Below are 22,421 nucleotides of genomic sequence, written 5' to 3'. Positions count from 1 at the left end.
TTAATCCTCATTATCGCTATTTAATGTTATGAATTTTCACCATGATGGATGATTACAATTGAGCAACAGGAAATCACTTAACCTTAAGAATTCTGACAATTTCTTCAGTTCTTCACCATAAAGATTAAGGTGATTTATGACATGATCTATGCACAGAAATTAATAAGGAGTCTCATCACTCTATCTGAGACACTGCAATTTAATACTATGCAATATTAAATAGTGTAATTATTTCACCATTAAAATACTCAGATAGCAGTCGATCAACAGTAACTGGTTATTGTGGCTTAAATGGGTCACATGAAAGACCATTACAAGAAAGAAAAGTCATGTGAATCAGCTTCAGATCCCTCCGAGACATATCAGACATCCCACCTCTCCCGGAAGTCTCCCGCATATTAATAGTGGCTTCCTGATGCCCGCAAATTATATACAATATCACAGAAATCAATTTTTTTTAAGAGTGAGAGCGAGAGCGACCACGAGAGACAGCTTGAGCGAGAGAGACAGCGCGCCATGGCAGAGTGTTTCAAAAAAAGAAAACATAAAACGTACGACACCCCAGAGTACCCTAAAGTGTACCCCTGCCTAATAGGTGTCAAAATAATGACAGTGTTGCTCGCTGCACTGTTTGCAACAGTGACTTTTCTATTGCCCATGGTGGGTTAAGACTGTAAAAGACATGTTGAGGTGAGTTTAACAGGTGTCATTCGTTCATTAGCATAGCTAACGTTATTTAAACTAGCTGGCCGGCTGCTCAGGAGCTACTCTATTGCAGACATCCCAACTCTCCCGGAAGTTCCGGGAGTCTCCCGCAAGTCGATGGTGCTACCTCCCTGAAATGAGTTTTTGCAGGGTGGGATGTCTGAAATATATAAACAAATTTTTCACAGGAGACCAATGAGAAGAGTAGAATTGACTTAATTCCTCATGAATCGTCACTGAAGTAGATCACATTTTTGTTCCACTTTTGGACTGCTTTCTCTTTGACAGAATCCTGCATTTACCTTTGCTCACTACAAGTCAGACACATTTTAAATTATATAAAATTTCTCTCAGTTTTCTTTTCCCCCAAGTTCCAGTGAAAAGTACAATACAGACTAATGTAAGGCAAAATGTCCTTTAAATGCTTTGTATGAAATTCGACTTGAAATTAGCAAGTATTCATCTCATAAATCTGTATTTTCAAGAACCTTTGCAAATATATAATTATATATAATGCCTATAACATACCAGAAATTTTACTGAATAAATTTTGCCTCTGGGAAAAGGGTGAGCAAATGCTTCATCAACCAAGTAAGTCACAAAGTCACGAGTAGCAGCTTGAAAAGATGATGGAAAGTTGGAGATGCAGGATAACTTTGGGATGATATTCCACCAGTGGGAGCCTAGGCAGCCAAAAGTGCAACTGTCCATGTAGTGATGAACATCTGAGAAGGGGTGAATGCAGCCCAAAACTGCTGGAGCGTGATGGAATAAGAGAGACTGACGTGGACAGGGGACAGGTGACAAATGGCAATGGATAACTTGGAAAACAAGAACGAGAATTCCATAGGAGTAAAAATGATCGATTGGGAAATTATGTTAGTGAGCAGTATGGTGAAATATGAACTGTGAAAGGTATTGTTTACCTCCCCAGATAGTCCAATAGTCCAAAAATTGCACTGCTTAGAGAAGAATTTTTAAACGTTCTGCATTGGGCAGCTATACATCACTTTTGTTAGTCACAGGTAAAGATTTTTGGTTCAGATTTAATGAATCAACATGCATAGTTTGGAATTACCGTCTGCCTGAGCAGACACCACTGCACTCACATTCCTGGACAGCTAAGATGTATACATTAGAATGCTTTTCATTAATTACTGCTTGGCATTCAATACTATCATCTTCTCAAAACTAATGAATAACCCTCAACTTGTAGGCCTCAATACCTTATTGTGCAACTGGATCCTCGATTTCCACACTTGCAGGCCCCAGTCAGTTCAGATTGGCAACAACATCTCTCCCACAATCTCCATCACCACAGGTGTACCATAAGGCTGAGAGCTTAGCCCCCCATTTTGAATTTTTATACTTATAACTGTAAGGTTAAGTACAGCTCCAATGCCATATACAAGTTTGCTGATGACACCGCGGTTGTTGGCCTAATCAAAGGTGGTGACAAATCAGCATATAGAAGGGAGATTGAAGAACAGAACAAACTCTCCCTCAGCAAGACCAAGGAGCTGATTATTAACTTTAGTGGAAGGAAGCTGGAGGTCCATGAGCCAGTCCTCAGTGGGGGATCAGAGGTGGAGAGGATCAGCAACTTTAAAGTCCTTGGTGTTATCATTTCAGAGGATCTGTCCTGGGTCCAGCATGCAAATGCCATTGTGAAGAAAGCACAGCAGTGCCTCTACTACCTTAGAAGTTTGTGAAGATTTAGCATGACATCTAAAACTTTGACAAACTTTGGTTCCATCATGGCCTAGTATGGAAACACCAATGCCCTTGTACAGAAGAGCATACAAAAAGCAATGGGCATTGCCCAGTCCATCAAAGGTAAAGCCCTCCCCAGCACTGAGCACATCTACATAGAGCACAAGTGCAGGAAAGCAGAATCCATCATTAAGGACCCTCACAATCCTGGCTATGCTCTCTTCTTACTGTTGCCATCAGAAAGAAGGTGCAGGAGCCTTAGCACCAACACCACCAGGTTCAGGAACAGTTAATACCCCTCAACCATCAGGCTCTTGAACCAGTGGGGATAACTTCATTCAATTTCACTTGCCCCATCACTGAACTGTTCCCACAACCTATGGACTCACTTTCAAGGGCTCTTCGTCTCCTGTTCTTGATATTCATTGCTTTACTTTCCTTTACCTTATATTTTATTGTCGCCAAACAATTGGTACTAGAACGTACAATCATCACAGCGATATCTGATTCTGCGCTTCCCACTCACTGGATTACAAATATTAGATATTAAAAATAGTAAAAATTTGTAAATATTAAAAATTTAAAGTATAAATCATAAATAGAAAATAGAAAAATGGAAAGTGAGGTAGTGCAAAAAAAAAACGAGAGGTAGATCCGGATATTTGGAGGGTATGGCCCAGATCCGGGTCAGGATCCATTCAGCAGTCTTATCACAGTTGGAAAGAAGCTGCTCCCAAATCTGGCCATACGAGTCTTCAAGCTCCTGAGCCTACTCCCGGAGGGAAGAGGGACGAAAATTGTGTTGGCTGGGTGGGTCGTGTCCTTGATTATCCTGGCAGCATTGCTCCGACAGCGTGCGGTGTAAAGTGAGTCCAAGGATGGAAGATTGGTTTGTGTGATGTGCTGCGCCGTGTTCATGATCTTCTGCAGCTACTTCCGGTCTTGGACAGAACAACTTCCTTACCAGGTTGTGATGCACCCAAGAAGAATGCTTTCTATGGTGCATCTACAAAAATGAGTGAGGGTTTTAGGGGACAGGCCAAATTTCATTAGTTTTCTCAGGAAGTAAAGGCACTGGTGGGCCTTCTTGGCAGTGAAATCTGCTTGGTTGGACCAAGTCAGGTCATTTGTGATATTGACCTCGAGGAACTTAAAGGTTTTGACCTGTTCCACTTGCGCACCACCAATGTAAATTGGGTCGTGCGGTCCGCTACTCCTCCTTAAGTTAACAACCAATTCCTTCGTCTTGCTGACATTAAGGGATAGGTTATTGTCTTCACATCATGCCACCAGGTTCTTAATTTCCTCTCTGTACTCAAACTCATCTTTACCCAAGATACGGCCTACAATTGTTGTGTCATCAGCAAACTTATATATTGAATTTGATGGAAACTTGGCTTCACAATCATGGGTGTACAGTGAGTACAGCAGGGGGCTGAGTACACAGCCTTGTGGGGCACCAGTGCTCAGAGTGATTGTAGAGGAGAGCTTGTCCCCTATTTTTACAGCCTGGGTCCTGTCTGTGAGGAAGTTGAAGATCCAGCTGCAGATCTGAGTGCTAAGGACCAAGTTCCGGAGCTTAGGAACTTGCTTGATTATTTATTTATTTCTCTTTCTTTTTGCATTTGTACAGTTAGTTGTTTTTCTTTCACACATTGGTTTGTTGTCTGACCTGTCTCATGTGATCTTTCATTGATTCTATTGAGTTTCTTGTATTTACTGTGATTGCCCGCAAGAAATTGAATCTTAGGGCTGTATATAGCAATATATTATGGGCATCCGTTAGTCTCATGAGACCATGGATTTGCGCCTTGGAAGGTTTCCAGGGGGCAGGCCTGGGCAAGGTTGTATGGAAGACCGGTAGCTGCCCATGCTGCAAGTCTCCCCTCTCCACGCCACTGATGTTGTCCAAGGGAAGGGCACTAGGGCTGATACAGCTTGGCACTGGTGTCGTTGCAGAGCAACGTGTGGTTAAGTGCCTTTCTCAAGGACACAACACACTGCCTCAGTTGAGGCTCGAATTAGCGACCTTCAGATCACTAGGCCGATGCCCTAATCACTTGGCCACGTGCCAACACATAGCAAAATATAAGTACCTTGAAAATAAATTTTCCTTGAACTTTGAATACTTCGACACAAATATAGGTATAAAGCCAGAGGCATCATAATACAGATACGAGCGACATGCAGAAGATTCTGGAAAGCTGAAATAACAACTAAGTGCTAGAAATACCAAAAAGGGGGCATTACAAATAAACTACAGATGCTACTAGTATACCTTCAAAGACTATTGAAATATTAAGTCAAACTGGTTAATAAATATAAGTCAGTAAATACAAACGTGATTCTGAAAAAAAATAAATGAAAATATACGAGTTATTAAAAACTTTAGAAATACTAACTTTAAAAATATACTCATCTTTGCATCCTAAATCTCTAACTACAATCTCTCTATTAATTAATAGAAAATGGGATACCATGCTTGGTCTGATCTTGTGCAGGATCTACGAGACAATACTGACAATCAGTTATGGTTGCTGGACCTTCATGCTTTACATAGTGTGCAAAAACCCAGAATCTTACAGAACTTTCAGCAACTTAACAGTGCAGGTTTTTATCTCATATAACCTGTTCCTCCCAACACGCACCTCATCCCTCCCTCAGTTCAGCATCTCTGCCACTCTGCTCACCACTCCCAATATGCCTATTTAATGCCTACGCACCACATCTCAGTAAATTTTCTATCTACAGTTTCCAGAGATAATCTCCTCACACATTGGCACACCATCATCAATCTACAAAAAGTAAACTCAAGTACAACATCAACAAACCATTTGGCTATTTCCAACTTACTTTTAAATGTGTGCTGAACTATTTTTACATTCTCCTTGATTATGATTAGTAGCTTCAGTTGACAGATCCCATCTTCTTGATTCACACTGTTCCGTTCTTTTGCCTAAAAAGGCAGCAGTTGGACTGACAGCAAATACTGCCTTATCCTTATTAAACTTGAACAATCTTACATTTATTGACACTCCCAGCAGCTCTTTGGATCCATAAAAAATAATGTTTCTTAACACTGTTTAAAAAGAACTCCAGTAAACAAATAGAATAGAACTGATAATGGATAGGGCAAAATTAACCAATGTTATTCCTCTTTTCCTGTACTCCAGAAGAGTTTCCTGGATAGTAATAATTTTATTATTTCTTACCTGTCATCCCAGGAGGTTATAAATTTAATTATGTTGCCAGTAAGAATGTGGGATGCACCCTAGGGGCAGATTTATTTCACTAGAATTATATATTGAAGGTTCAAGCAAAAAAAAAATCAGGGGCACAGAAGTATTTTCATACTCATGACTCATTAGAAAGTTAAAGTTGGTATAATCAGTTGATGAGAAGAGATTGGGCGAGATCACGTAATCACAGCCGCTCCACCCCCCAGCCCAGAACCATTGAGCAGGGCTTCACAACATAAATTTATGGGGACTGTCTCAATAACCTTCCATATTCTGTCACAAGTAATGCAGCTCTGGTCCTGGGACTGGCAGCCACACTCGTATGCACATGCATGCATATGTGTGTGTGCATATGCGTACAGGTATGCGAGTTAAAACGTGCTTGGTCTCCTATCATTGGCTGTAGGCGGTTTTTAAGACTCTGACACCAAGTATACTAAAATCTATTTAAGTTAACATTATTTAGTTGAAATATGGCTCTTGAACCAAAGAGGATAACTTCAGGCATCTCTTCATTGAAAAGTTCCCACAACCAAAGGACTCACTTTCAAGGACATTTCATCTCATGTTCTCAATATTTATTGCTTATTTATTTATTATTATTTTCCTCATTTTGTATTTGCACAGGTTTGTTGTCTTGTGCACACTGTTTGAACACCCAGGATGGAGTGGTTTTTCATTGAATCTATCATGGTTATTATTCTATTATCGATTTATTGAGTACGCCCACATGAAACTGAATCTCAGGGTTGTAATTGGTGACATATATGTACTTTAATAATAACTTCACTTTGACCTTTGATGTAGCACTAAACATTTTAAAACAATCAATAAAAACACTGGTAAATTCAAATAATTAAAACGATTACCACCTGATTTACCTCCTAATGTTTTTATCTTGGCAATTAGCACTGAAATCAGTGGGGTCTCATTTCTGGCCTGTTTAGTGCAATGCACCAATATAAGACAACTAATCTATGCCTCACTTATCCACATGAAGTTTGGCAGTGGACCCAACAAACACGTTCAGCATTAAGACTACCATTTCCATGTTCCACATGTATATTCAGATATCCTGGAAGAGCTTCTATTTACATTGTTAATTGTCAACAGTTTCATTTAGACTGAATGGCATCAATCAATAAGAACAAAGCATATACATTATATATCAGCAATGTGATAATAATTAGCTTTTTTGGTAATTCAGGGATAAGTATTGGCCAGGACACATGGGGCAACTCCCTGGACATCTTCAGATTGATGTGATTGCATCGTTCATACACATCACAGACAGATGGGGAGCCTCAGCTTTGCTTTTTGTTGACAGATAACACCTCCTGTTCCCTCAGAACTCAGTTTCCGGAGAGGACTTAAAACCACAATCTCTTGTCAGAGTGTTAGCAAACTATTATGGCTCACACAAAAGTCCTCAATCTAAAATTATCAAACAGGGCCCACTTCAGTGCTTAACTGATCTAACATTGCAAAACAAAGAATCAGAATCGGAATCAGGTTTATTATCACTGGCACATGACGTGAAATTTGTTAACTTAGCAGCAGCAGTTCAATGCAATACATAATCTAGCAGAGAAAAAATAAATAAAATAAAAACGAATAATAATAATAAGCAAATCAATTACGTATATTGAATAGATTCAAAATGTGCAAAAACAGAAATACTGCATATTAAAAAAAAGTGAGGTAGTGTCCAAAGATTCAATCTCCATTTAGGAATCGGATGGCCGAGGGGAAGAAGCTGTTCCTGAAACACTGAGGGTGTGCATTCAGGCTTCTGTACCTCCTACCTGATGATAACAGTGAGAAACGGGCATGCCCTGGGGTGCTGGAGGTCCTTTGGATGCTGCCTTTCTGAGATACCGCTCCCTAAAGATGTCCTAGGTGCTTTGTAGGCTAGTACCCAAGATGAAGCGACTAAATTTACAACCCTCTGCAGCTTCTTACGGCCCTATGCAGTAAGCCCCCCCTCCCCATACCAGACAGTGATGCAGCCTGTCAGAATGTTCTCCGCAGTACAACTGTAGAAGTTTTTGAGTGTATTTGTTGACATGCCCAATCTCTTCAAACTTCTAAAGTATAGCCGCTGTCTTGCCTTCTTTTTAACTACATCGATAATGTTAGGACCAGGTTAGATCCTCAGAGATCTTACACCCAGAAACTTGAAGTTGCTCACTCTCTCCACTTCTGATCCCTCTAAGAGGACTGGTATGTGTTCCGTCATCTTACCCTTCCTGATCTTAGTCAAGTTCATTTTGCCTTTTCATATAGAGTCAAAAAAAGCATCTGTAGAAAAAAGAATATTGTATCACATAACTTATGGCCAACAGTGAAATCATTCCATGAAAGGTCAAGACAATAAAGAAATATTTCTCTCATTTAAGGTACACTGGAACACTTCAAATAAACCAGGGATAGAATACTTTTCACATGGATGTTAACCAGGAAATCTTAAAAATAACACAGCCTGCTAAATGTCCAGACTCATTTCTAAAAATGCTGCTCAAGCTGATGAGAGATATAGTTGATAGTTCAGAACTGTGTTCATTGCTACAATCAGCAGACTAAAAATGAAAATTGGGGCACCAAATTGTTCTACATCCAGCTATAGATAGCATCAAGGTAGAATTGACACAAAGGACAAACAATTCCAATAGTTATGTTTCTTTGAAAGTTTATTAAGTTATGGTTATTGAAAATGACAAGAAACCTATGGCTGTATTTACTGATCCAACAAAAGGTCATCAATAGATCACCAATTGTAAAAAAAAAAGCTTATTTCCCTGCATCATACCAATCCTCAAATTCTGCTGACTAAGCCCATATTTTGAATTATCATTTGGCTAAGCTGGTCTTCTGCTTGTGAGCATCCACTGACACAAGCTTACCTTTCAAGAGGAAGTCAAGCCGAATCACCTCTGCAGGCTAAAAACAAAAACAGAAACACTAAAATGGTTATAATTTCTTCCATTCACTTCTGCAAACCTGAGAAAGTGGTTCTTTTTAAAGCACAGCCACTTGTAAACCTCACAAGCTTGGCATTTTTAGTTGCCTATAATCCCTGATAAAAACAGGAGCATAATCTGACTACGGGCCCCTTATCTAATGAAGGATGTGCTGCCATTGGTAATGGACCAGAGGAGGTCCACTAGAATTATCCCAAGAATGAAAGGGTCAATGCTTGAGGAGCACATGATTCTCTGGAGTCACTGGAGTTTAGAAGAACAAGGGGGGGCCTCACTGAAACCTATTAAATATTGAAAAGCATAGATAGAGTGAAGAGGATGTTTCTTATATTTGCGAAGTCTAGGAGCAGAGGGCACAGAGATGAGGAGAAATTTCAGCGGGTGGTGAAGCTGTGGAAATCATTGCCATAGATGGCCGTGGAGGCCAAGTCATTAGAAATATTTAATGTGCATGTTGACAGGTTCTTAATTAGTAAGGTCATCAGAGGTTATAAGGAGAAGGCAAGAGAATGAGGTTAAGAAGGATAATAAATCAGCCATGACTGAATAGCAGAGCAGACTTGATGGGCTGCGTGGCCTAATTCTGCTGCTAGGTCTAATGAGAAATCCAAACAACTTTACTACAAGAGAACTTGAGAATGAGGAAAAACATTGTCAATTACAAAGGGTCCAATTGAGACCAGACCTTGAGTCTCATCTACAATTTTCTTTTGCTAAAATGGAATGTTCCTGCAGAAGTAGACTGAAGAAAAGATGTTCCCTACAGGTTTGTGGGATGATGAGGAGATAATGGATAGAATTGGCCTCTACTTATTCAAACATAGAAAAAAAATTGGGGTCAGCACACTGAAACATAGAAAAAACTTACAGATACACAACAGGGTAGTCATGGTATTTTGTTTGCCCAGATAAGAAGCTCAGTACTTGTGATCACAGTCTTATTGGAAAGCACAAGGTATTTAAGACTGAGACGAGAAGAATTTTTTTCACTTGGAGGGTAAAGACTACCGTTTCCTCTAAGCTGTGCAGGTACGCAGCCACGCAGTAACTGAGAATCTGTGTGGTCCAGAATCTCTGGAGGAGAAGGCCCTGAGTCCTCAGCTTTGCTTGTTGCTCGGTGGCCGGGGCGAGGTCGAAGTACTCAGCAGAGGATGGTGCTCGGATAGGCTGTGTCGGAAGGGCTGGTCGGAGGCTCGAAGTTTTCGGACGGACTCAGAGTCCGCTGCGGTCGGATGTGTCCAATGGTGCTGCATCAGCACGTTTGTGGCGCTTGGAGGTTCATGGCAGGGAGAGTTTCTCCCTTCTGCCGCCTGCGTGAAATGATGAGGCTATCGGGACTTTGAGACTTTTTTTTTTACCATGCCCAAGGCCTGCTCTTTATCAAATTATGGTATTGCTTTGCACTGTTGTAACTATATGTTATAATTACGTGGTTTTGTCAGTTTTAGTCTTGGTTTGTCCTGTGTTTTCTTGCGATATAATTCTGGAGGAACGTTGTATCATTTTTTAATGCATGCATTTCTAAATGTCAATAAACGAGGACTGAGTGTCCTCATAATCTTAAAAAAAATGCACACACATACAGAGCCTTTGTTGCCATACAGCTGGAATTTTCTTTTATATATTGTTAATATAATTTTGAAATTATGCTAACTTATGTTAATTTGAAATCTCTGTTAACATAATAGTGAAATACCTTGTAAATATGTTAATGAATATAATCTATAAATTTTGTAAATAATAAGCATACCGCAACCTTTACCTTGACACATTTTAGAGCTTCAATGTATTTACATTGTCAGTGCTTCAAGTTACAATATTGCTACAAATTGTAACAATAAACACAGAATAGAAGTTGGTAGCTCATTGTTAAGAAACCGCCAGCCAGCTGAATGCCAATGCATATTACAAAAAGAACATTTAAAATGTCACGCAGTTTTTGAGCCGTGTAAATTTTTTTCTGCTCAGAGTAATGGTTGGTCCACACAACTGTAAAAAAGTATTGGTGAAGGCTATGAATTTGAGAACATTTAGTAACTGATGCCAAAAGAGGGTTAAGTATTTCTGGATATTCAAGCAATCACAAAATACAGGAATAGTGGACAAAAAATGAAGTTGTGGTTAAAGATTGACAGTGAACTTGTGGATGTATGGAGAAGCCCAGATGGGCCAAATAGCCTGCCTCTGCTCCTGTTTCTGAACTGCTTAACTGATGTGGGTAACTGGTGCAAATTATGAGTGATACTGTTTTTGTAATTAGTTTTTTGTGCTCCAAACATAACGTGTGTGACAGCTTGCTACTTCTATTGAATCCCATTTTACCTGGTGCATTCATAGCTTGGTCATTTGACCCATCTGATTAACACCCTACCAGAGATCTTTGTCCTGTCATCCTACCCTATTTTTCCTATCTCTGTATTTGTTAAGAACCAGAAAACCAATCCTCCACAAAAAAGAACTAACTGAGCACGTGGTCAATGGAATGGAGTAGAGCTCTGAAATCGTGACACAGAAAGTAGTGAATGGTAATGATCAATAAAATGATCAAAAGGGAGGAGGTGGCTCCAAAACCAACCCCCATTCTCAACACCGGCACAGCACAGCAATGGGGTGCCCAAACCTAGACTGATGCCAGTGCAACAGTTCCATATAACAGAGCTGCCGAGGAGACACTGGATTGTACGTAGCAGGTGAGGGATTATGAAAGAAGTGGGCAGAAGCAGTCAGGACATTCTGCATGCCACAGTTCCCAAGGAGACATTGGATTGTCCATAATCAGGCACTTTGCAAGGGCCAATAAAATGAAATCAGGTTTAAGCAGGGCGGCAACTGTGAGAGTGGGCCAGTGTGAGAGTGGAAAGTCGAGGCTTTGGCGAGGAGAAGCGAAGGCTGTAGGTAGATTTATTGTTTTGTTTAACTTTCTTTCTTATTGCACACTCAGTGCAGTGGGGATGCAAGACAGGATACTGGAATGCTCCTCTTGCTGGATGTAGGAAGGCAGGGAGACCTCCCATGTCCTTGATGACTACATCTGCAAGAAGTACATCCAATTACAACTTCTCACAGACCATATAGAGAAGTTGGAGCTGGAGATGGTGAATTCTGGATCATTTGGGAGATAGAGAGGTGATGGACTGGACATACAGGGAAGTAGTCACAACCAAGGAGCAGGCCACAGGTAACTGGTGACCATCGGGGGAGGGGAGGAAAGGCAGCAGTTCAGAGTACCCTGTGGCCATTCCCCTCAAAAACAAGTATACTGCTTAGGATACTTTTGGGGGTGGTGGATAACCTAGCAGAGAAAAGCCACAACAGTCAGGTCTCTGGCACCGAGTTTGGCTCTGTGGCTTAGAATGGGAGGAAGAAAAGGTGAGATGCAGTGATTCAGTGGTTAGGGAAACAGACAGGATGTTCTCCGGACAAGAACAAGATTCCCAATGGCATGATGCCTCCCAGGTGCCAGAGTTAGGGGCATCCGAGATTGAGTCCACAGAATTCTTAATCGTGAGGGTGAGCAGCCAGAGCTTGTGTCCACTTCAGTACTAATTTCAGATGAATGATGATGTGCGTTCAGGGAGTTAGGTGCTAAATTAAAGCACAGGGTTATGATCTCATGACTGCTATCTGTGCCATGTGGTAGTGACACTAGAAATAGAAAGATAATACAGTTTACCACGTAGCTAAGGAGATAGTGCAGGAGTGAGGGCTTCAGATCTTTATATCGTTGGGCTCTCATCCAGGGAAGGTGGGACCTATACAGACTAGTCAGTTTACAGTTGAGGAAGACTAATATCCTTATGGAAACGTTTGATAGTGTTACAGAGGGAGAGAAGGAGGGGGAGAGAGGGAGAGAAGGAGGGGAGAGGGGGAGAAGGGGGGGAGAGAGGGGGAGAAGGAGGGGGAGAGGGGGAGAAGGAGGGGGGAGAGGGGGAGAAGGAGGGGGGAGAGGGGGAGAAGGAGGGGGGAGAGGGGGAGAAGGAGGGGGGAGAGGGGGAGAAGGAGGGGGAGAGGGGGAGAAGGAGAGGGGAGAGGGGGAGAAGGAGGGGGGAGAGGGGGAGAAGGAGGAGGGAGAGGGGGAGAAGGAGGGGGGAGAGGGGGAGAAGGAGGGGGAGAGGGGGAGAAGGAGGGGGAGAGGGGGAGAAGGAGGGGGAGAGGGGGAGAAGGAGGGGGAGAGGGGGAGAAGGAGGGGGAGAGGGGGAGAAGGAGGGGGGAGAGGGGGAGAAGGAGAGGGGAGAGGGGGAGAAGGAGGGGGGAGAGGGGGAGAAGGAGGAGGGAGAGGGGGAGAAGGAGGAGGGAGAGGGGGAGAAGGAGGGGGAGAGGGGGAGAAGGAGCGGGGAGAGGGGGGGAGAGGGGGAGAGGGGGGGAGAGGGGGGAGAGGGGGAGAGGGGGGGAGAGGGGGGAGAGGGGGAGAGGGGGAGAGGGGGGGGAGGGGGAGAGGGGGAGAGGGGGGAGAGGGGGGGAGGGGGGGAGAGGGGGAGAGGGAGGGGGGAGGGAGGGGGGAGGGGGAGGGGGGGAGGAGGATAGGGAGAGAAAGTGCTAAATGGGATAGAGTTTGTCAAATATGTTCAGGATAGTTTCCTTAGTCATTATATAGACGTCCCAGCTAGACATACTAGATCTCCTATTAGGGAATCAGACAGGGCATGTAACAAGTTTTTGAAGAGGAGCATTTTGCATCAGATATGCACAACAACATTAGTTTCAAGATAATTATGGAGAAGGATAGGTCTGGTCCTTGGGTTGAGATTCTAAACTGGAGAAACATAATTTTGATTTATAAGAAATAATCTGGCAGCAAGTGTTGCGTTTGGACAGTCTGTTTACTGGCAAAGGTGTGCTTGCGAAGTGGAAGGCCTTCAAAAGGAGAAGTTTTGAGAGTACTGAGTTTATATTGTGACGAGAATACACATAAATTAAGATGTTTGCTGGCCTGGGCTAGCATCAGTGGAATCAGCAGTTGGTCTGCCAACTGTCTTCAGGGGAAGGAGAGATAAGGAACAATGAAGCAGCATCTGGAGATGTGTAATGAAGGGACGGGAGAGAGAGCGGTCTAGAGCGGCTCCCCCTTTTGAACCCTGAACTGTTTGAAGTGATGGACAGGCGATACCCCAGCAGGGAGATAAAAAGGGACAGGTTCGCTAAGGCAGGACACACACGACACCCGAGGTAACGAGACCCTGGAAGCGGTGCGCCTCTCACGAGTCGGTGGGAAGTATCGGACCTTAAACGCACAGGGTGGAAAGGTACGATCAGCGGGAACCCGGTGTGTGTCCACCCTCGCTTGGGTGCCGGGTTCACTGCAGAGGATCGAGCGCATCTGGAGGAGGGGTCACAGTCGGTGACCTCAGGTGACATTACAAAGGACCCGAAAGCTGCTTGTGAGCAATATCGTCGGTCTGTGAGTGGAAGCCGTTCTGAATGATCAGTCGATCTCGTTCTCTCTCTCCCTCCCCCCACATTGTCTATCGCCATGGCAACGATTACTGCGAACTGAACTAAATTGAACTGGACTTTTGTGTCACTTTGAAATTGGTCATTTACCCCTAGACAACGATAGAGCTTGATTGATCCTGTTATCTTAATTCTGTGCACATGTGTTTATCATTGCTGAACTGTTGCATCTATTATCCTTTCGATTACTGTGTTGCTTGTTTCTTTAATAAAACTTTCTTAGTTCTAGTAATCCAGACTCCAACTGAGTGATCCATTTCTGCTGGTTTGGCAACCCAGTTACAGGGTACGTAACAATATGCTCCTGTCAGGATAAAAAGGGTATCAGATTTAAGGAACCTTGGTTTTCAAGGAATATTGAAGCCTTAATCAAGGAGATAGGAGTACACAGTATATCTGGTATAGGCAGGAAGGATCAAATGAGGTATTTGAAAAGTCTCAGAAATGCAAGAGCACACTTGAGAAGGAAACCAGGAGCACAGGTATGACGTGTGCATCTCAAGGTCATAGTTGAAAGAAGATCATAGTTGGAAGGATACAACCAAGGATACACATTGTATCAAAAGGACATGCAGGTAGGCAGAGGTGGTGGGGTAGCTCTTTTGGTAAAAAAAATATAATTAAATCCTTAGAAAGAGGTGACATAGGGTTGGAAGATGTAGATATGCAAAAAAGGCAATGTTTGATGGTCATGGGGGATTTCAATAAAAGGTAGGTTGGGAAAATTAGGTTGACGTTGGATCCCAAGAGGGGAATGTGTACAAATGATTTTCTTTGATCAGACTGCATTTAGGAGTACTGTGAGCAGTTTTGGACCCCTTATTTAAGAAAATATGAACTGGCATTGGTGAGAGTCCAGAGGAGAATCACAAGGATGATTCTGGGAATGAAAGGGTAAATCTATGAGGAGCATTTGATGGCTCTAGCCTGGAGTCGCTGGAATTTAGAAGAATGAGGGGGGAGACTTATTGAAACCTATTGAATATTGAAGTGCCCAGATAGTGTGAATATGGAGTGTATGTTTCTTACACTGGGTGTGTCTAAGACCAGAAATTACAACCTCAGAATTGAGGGACACATATTTAGAAGAGAGATGAGAAGGAATTTCTTTAGCCAGGGGTGGCGAATCTATAGAATTCATTGCCACAGATGGCTGTAGAGGCCAAGTCATTGGATATATTTAAAGTGGAGATTGAAAGGTTCTTGATTAGTCTGGGTACGAATGGTTAGGGATAGAAGGCCGGAGAATAGCATTGACAGGGATAATAAATCAACCATGATAGAATTGTGCAGCAGACTCAATGGACTGAATGGCCTAATTCTGCTCCTATGTCTTATGATTTCCGTCAATAAGATTAAAAGAGAAACAGAGAAAATTTTCCAATTTTGTTGCCAGGATTTGTGGACTTGAGTTATTGGGAAAGGTTGAATAGGGTAGGACTTCTTCACTCAGATGATGAGATTTAGCTACGAGCTGCCATTGGAAGTGGTGGATGCGGGTTCGATTTCAATATTCATAAAGAATTTGAATAGTAACATGGACAGGAGGGATATGGAGGACTACAGTTCAGGTGCAGGTTTGAGCTCAATAGATCAGCATGGCCGAGATAGGGCAAAGGGCTTGTTTCCATGCTGTAATGCTCTATGGCTCTATAACTATCTGTAGCCAAATGTGTCAAATGTATATTGTAATTTGGCTTGTTCACAGTCTTAGTAGCCAGACTTCCGTCAAATTAATGCACACCATATGACATCAGGAAACAGATGAGAGCCCTGGATACAGCAAAACCCAAGGGATCAGAAACATCACAGCTGTGTTGTAATGGATATGCAGTCCAGGGCTAACTGCATCTCTAGCCAAGCTGTTCCAATATGGCAAGAATCTTTAAAATTGTCCAGGTGTATACAGTCCTTGGGTGGATTGGTGGAGATATGTCTCTGGAAAAGAAAGCGTAAGGCGATTCTCCTTCCCTCAGCTAGCCTGCAGGTCACCCTTGGGCAAGGTGTAACACCTGCTTCGCAACCATGGGTCATGCAAAGCCATGGGAGCAGGTGGTGGATGGCCCTATGAGCAGCTGGTGCATTTAACAAGTCCAGGTTATGCAACCACTGACACTAGACAGACAATCTCTGAAGAGTATTGAAAAAGGCTGGGGTCACCCGTCTTGTAAATGCACTGCCCAGAAAGAGGCAATGACAAACCATTCTGTGGAAAAATTTGCCAAGAATAATCATGGACAAAAGTCCATGATCACCCATGTCATATAAAATGGCACATTATAATGATGATATATACAGTCCACAAAGGCACATGCAATCCTACTAATTTCCATCTATTAGTTTATTATCAAGCAGTGATAAAATATATGAACAGTAGCTGACGAGTAGAACTACCCAATTTATTTTGTTTGTATTTTAATAGGAACACAGTGTTATATCTTAATGCAGCCTTGGCCCAAACATGAAACTTATTCCATGAATAAGGCACGAGGGACTTCTTTTGACATTAAGGCAGCAGTTGTCTGTGTGGCATTGAGGATCCCTGTTAAAAATGAAGTCAATGAGAATCAAGGAAAAACCCTTATAGTTTGACGGCAGTCAATGATCTCAGCCCCAGGATCAGAATCAGGTTTATTATCACTGATCCATGCTGTGAAATTTACTGTTTTGCAGCAGCAGTACAGCACAAGGCAGAAAAAATTACCATAAGTTAAAAAATAAATAAATAGTGCAAAGCATGAATAATGAGGTAGCATTCATTGACCGTTCGGTATCTGAATGCGGACAGGAAGAAGCTGCCCTTACTATATTGAGAGTGGATCCCCAGGCTCCTGCACCTCCTCCTTGATGGTGGTGATACAAAGAGGGTATGTCCCAGTGGTGAGGGATTTAATGATGGATGCCGCTTTCTTGAAGCACTGCCTCTTGATGTCTCCAATGGTGGGAAAGGTTGTGCTCAAGATGTAACTATCTGAATCAACAGGATTGCAGCCTTTTGCAATCCTGTGCGTTGCAGGCTCCAGACCAGGCTGGATGCAAACATTCGGAATACAAATGTAGAAATTTGTAGGTGTCTCCTCAAATTCCCAACGAAGTAAAGCTGTTGGCATGCCTTTTTCTTGGTTACCTCAATGTGTTGGGCCCAGGACAGATTGTAACATAATAAATTTTAATTATGGCACCGGAGAGCAGTGACTTGGTGTGTTCAGCTCCCCCAGTGCAGGAGTATATCAGGATTTAGTCCTGGGCCAAACCACCTTCATCAGATTCTGACTCTCCTTCCATAAACAATACAATCAAAACGCTGGAGGAACCAATCAGCATTTTGTGTGTGTTGCTGTCGACGTCCAGCATCTGTAGTCTCGCTTGTATTTCTTTCCATGAAGTCAGGAGTGGGGACGTCCCCTGATGATTATCAATAGTTCAATCCCATTTGTCACTCATTAGAAAATTCATCCAACTGGCATGCAGCAAGGCCACGACAACCATCGAGCTCAGACTGATAAGTTGCAGACAACAGTCATTAACAGTAGAACATTCCTTAATAACTTGTTCTTGATTTTCATAGTACAGCCATTGTCAGATCGTTTAGAATCAATAGCCTGAAGACAGATTCCCACTGACCAGAAATTTAACAGTGTTGATTACCAGAACACTCAGAGGATGAATGACTCATTTCCTGATTTGCCAAATGATTTTTGCTATTTACACAGCATGTTAAGAGCTTAGAGTTGCCACTTGTCCAGATGATTATTGTTCCAGCAACATGTAAGCAGCAAATCATCCAGAAGGCAAATTCACATTAATTTTTAATGAAGTATACAAGGAAAATGTTTTATTCCACAATTCAATAAGAGCATATCTGACCCTCTGTCTCATCAACTTTTCAGCCCAATTCCATATTTCTCAATCTCTCGTGAGTGGCTCCCCATTCGTGGCTCCCTACTCAAGTGGTTACTTGATTATGTACCCCTACTCTCTACTCCTCTATGGTTAAAATGTCTACCATTAGAAACTGCAGTACGGTTTCTCTCTGAGGACTCTAAAGTTCAAAGTAAATTTATTGTCAAAGTACATATACGTTACGATAAACTACATTCAAATTCATTTTCTTGTAGGGACTCACAGTAGAACAAGGAATTATAATCGAATTAGTGAAAAACTACACGTAAAGATTGACAAATAACCAATTCCAAAATAAGACAAACTCTGCAAATAAATAAATAACAAACAAACGCTGAGAACATTAGTTGTAGAGACCTTGAAAGCGAGCCTATAGGTTATGAATCAGTTAAGAGTTGAGATGAGTGAGTTTATCTATGCTGGTTCAGGAGCCTGATGGTTAAAGGGTAATAACTGCTCCTGAACCTGGGGTGTGGGATCTTAGTCAAGTCAAGTCAAGTCACTTTTGATTGTCATTTCGACCATAACTGCTGGTACAGTACACAGTAAAAACGAGACAACCTTTTTCAGGACCATGGTGCTACAGGAAACAATACAAAACTACACTGAACTACATAAAACAACACAAAAACTACACTAGACTACAGACCTACCCAGGACTGCATAAAGTACACAGAACAGTGCAGGCATTACAATAAATAAGACAATAGGCACAGTGGAGGGCTGTAGGTTGGTAGTCCGATGGCTTGGGGGAAAAATTGTCTTATAAATAAACAGCTGAATGGTGGCATCCGGGATTCCATCCGTTTCTGTACTCCCGCCGAGTATTTCTTTGGAGTTGGATATAGTCCAATTAAATGTCCATTGGAGAGCAGAATGGACGGGAGAGCCGGCCAGCTAGGGCTTGCTTTTTTCCTGGCACGGACTCCTGCCCGCTTGCCTCGCATCCGCTTCCTCGCACACCACTTACGACATGACCACCTCCGGCCACTGGCATCAGGCAACTCCGAGGACTGCGGGCCTGATTCTCTCAGCAAGCCGAGGTCACGCAACTTAACCAGCAGATCTTCATGAAGGTTTGTTTTTGGGTGATCTCTGTATTGTAGCAGTATCTGGCGATGGTAGATAGTCGTTCTGTTATCCATTGTCCTAAACCCTAATTGTGCCTCAAATTTAAATTAAAAAACTAAATTAAAGTAGCACCAGATCCGAAAGGCCGCTGCTGCCGTGCCGCGCCACCCACTAGAGGCTACCATACCTCTTTCCCAATGGCAGCACCGGGAACAAAGCAAGGCCCTGTTGGTGGGAGTCCTTGATGATGGATGCTGCTTTCCTGCTGCACCACTTTTTGTAGATTTGCTCAATGGCAAAAAGGGCTTTCCCTGTGATGGACTGGACTGATATCTATCACTTTTTGTAGGCTTTTCTGTTCTTGGGCATTGGTATTTCCATACCCAGCTATGATGCAACCAAGTCAGGGGACTCTCCACTGTGCATCTATTACTTTCCATCACCTTACCAAACCAATGTCCTTCATTAATTAGATGGGCAGAGAACAACTGGTGATTGGGAACATTACCTACGCTTACACTTTCAGTCAAACACCAGGTTAATTTGTAAATATAACATCAATCAATCTTTCAGCGGAATTAGTTCCGAATCCTGGAACTCGATGCCCCATAGCACTGTGTCTGTCTTCTCTCCGCAGACTGCTTTGGTTCATTCCCACCTACTTGAGCACTTGAGGAGGCTCAAGAGCAGGTTCCACACCACTGGTATGAGACTCTTGAATGGATGTCTTTACAATAAGATGGACTCAATCTACCTTGTCATGATCTTGCACTTTATCATTTCCCTGCACTGCACTCTTTCAGTAGCCTTTACACTTCATTCTCCATTGTTATTCTATCACCTTATTCTAGCTCAATGCACTGCATAATGATTGGATCTGTATAAAAAGTATGCAATGCAAATGTTTTGATGTAACTGGTACACAGGAGAATAATAATCCAATACCAATAAATGCTTCTTTCTCCCCTCCTGCCACCTTCTTATTCCGACTTCACCCCTTCCTTTTCAGTCCTGAAGGGTCCCAACCCGAAATGTTGTACATTTATTAATTTCCCTAGATGTGGCCTGAGCTGCCAAGTTCCTCCAGCATTTGGTGTGTGTTACATTGGATTTCCAGCATCGACAGCTTTTCTCTTGTTTCCAATAAATGTCAGCTTTGCCAGTGGCGTCCACATTTCATCAATACAAAATTTCTGTTTGTATCAGTCATGCTCATTATAAACACCAGGAAAGCTTTTAATGTTTTTTCCAATTTACAAATTACTGAAGTTTGAAATGAATACCTTACTTTCTGTAAGGTAATATGAGATGCTTATGAAAGGATATAGGAGATATTTATAAATAAAACTCTCTTTTCTTTCAGTGAAAAAATAAATGAAAAGGCAAATCATTTGATATTAAACATTTGTACTTTTTATCTTGTGTGATGCCTGGTTTCCAACAGACATCAAGAGTATTAGGGATTAACATGCAGGTGAATAAATAACATTTTGTTCCAAAACAAATTTGAACACTAAACACAAAATCAAAGTCATGCTTCCAATTAGTCACTTCTAACTTCCACATTAACACAGCTATGTGAAGCTGAATGATATAATACTTCTCTGGAGTTATAGCTTTTAAACCGTTCTATTTAAAGAAAAAGTTGAACAAAGTTTATTTGAAAAGATAGGTCTTTTTTAAATCTTAAATGGAAACAAGCTAATCCAGGCTGGAAGCAAAATCTGGGAGTCTCCTTAATTAGTAGTCTTCAACCACACCATGGTGCAAAAGAAAAATAGATCTGATTTATATCTCAAATCACCACCCAATGAGTCAAATCAAAGTCCATCTGTGGGTACATCTTGAGTGATCAACAAAATAGCTATCACTCTTCAGGAGAACCAAGCAAAAGCTGGATATGCTCAGGAGGACAGGCAGCATTGGTGAAGTGAGGAATAATGGTTCAGCTCAATGGGCTTTCATTGGAAATAGGAAAGCAGAGTTAAGTAAAAACATTCAGTGAAAAGTGGGTGGAAGGGGAGATGCAAGGGAGATGGAGGGTTTCAACTTGAAATATCAACTGTCCATTTCCCTTTACAGATGCCTAAAGACCCACTGAGCTCTCTATTGGCATGAATATTGATTTCTCCAACTTCCAGTTATTTCTCCCACCTCTTTCTCCATTCACCATTCTGGTTTTCCTCTCACCACTTCTCTTCTCATTACCTGCTCACTACCTCCTTCTGGTTGCCCTCCTGGTTCCCTTTCTCAAATGACCCTATGAGATGACTACTTCGTTAGCCTTTTAGCTCTTCCACCAATCGCCTTCCATCTTCTTACTTTAGTCTTTCCCCCATCTACTCACCTTCCCCCTCACCTGCTCTCGCCTATCACCTGCCAGCCTTTGCCCCTTAGCCTCTCCCCACCTTCTTATTCTGGCTTCTGCCTCCCTTGTTTTCCATTTCTGATGAAGAGTCTTGGCCAGAATGTTGACTATGTATTCCCCTCCATAGATGCTGGCTGATCTGATGAGTTCCTCCAGTATTTTGTATGTTTTGTGAACTTCTCTACTTTTATTTTACTCTGAATAACATGGCAGGCAGGGGCTGAATGATAATCCCATGATTACAGATGATCAGACATTTAGCCTTGTTAGTCACACTTGAGCACACCAGGAGACAGATTTCCACACTGATACAGCAAGCAGTGCTGCTGACTCACAGTTCCAACAACTCAGTTCAGTCCTCCTCTTTGGTGGAGTTTGCATGTCCTTTCCAAGGGGGAAATTGCCTCTCGTGTAGGTGGGTAGTGGGGACAAAAAACAGATGGTGTTTATGGGCTTGAGAAATAGACATGGGAAAGTGAATGATTGGATTGCTCCAAAAACCAGCATAGACTCAAATGAGTTTGCTTTAATATTACAGGAAAATATAAGAACACATGCTAGTTTTATTGAATCCTGACTACTAAATCATGTGATGCTGTATTATGATTGAGAGTTATACAGCTCAAAAAACAGCAAATTCAGCCCAATGTCTGTGCCAATCGAAATGTCTATTGATGTTAATTCTATTCATCGGCATTTGGCCCATATCCCTCAATACCTGGGTTCCCAACCGTTTTTTATGCCATGGACCCCTACCATTAACCAAGGGGTCAGTGGACTTCAGGTTGGAAATCCCTGATCTAAATCTTTCCTAACCAAATGCATTGAGTGTTGTAATTGTAGCTGCTTCTACTATCTCTTTGGACAATTTGTTCCATTTGGTCATCACTCTGTGTGGGGGTGGGTGGATGGGGATGAGACACCCCGCTTAAATTCTATTTAAACCAATAAAACTTGCTGCTAAACTTGCCACTCAGATCCTATTTAGAT

Source organism: Mobula hypostoma, chromosome 11 (genome assembly GCF_963921235.1).
Source record: "Mobula hypostoma chromosome 11, sMobHyp1.1, whole genome shotgun sequence".
Lineage (NCBI taxonomy): Eukaryota > Metazoa > Chordata > Chondrichthyes > Myliobatiformes > Myliobatidae > Mobula > Mobula hypostoma.
Note: the sequence above shows the minus strand (reverse complement) of the source record.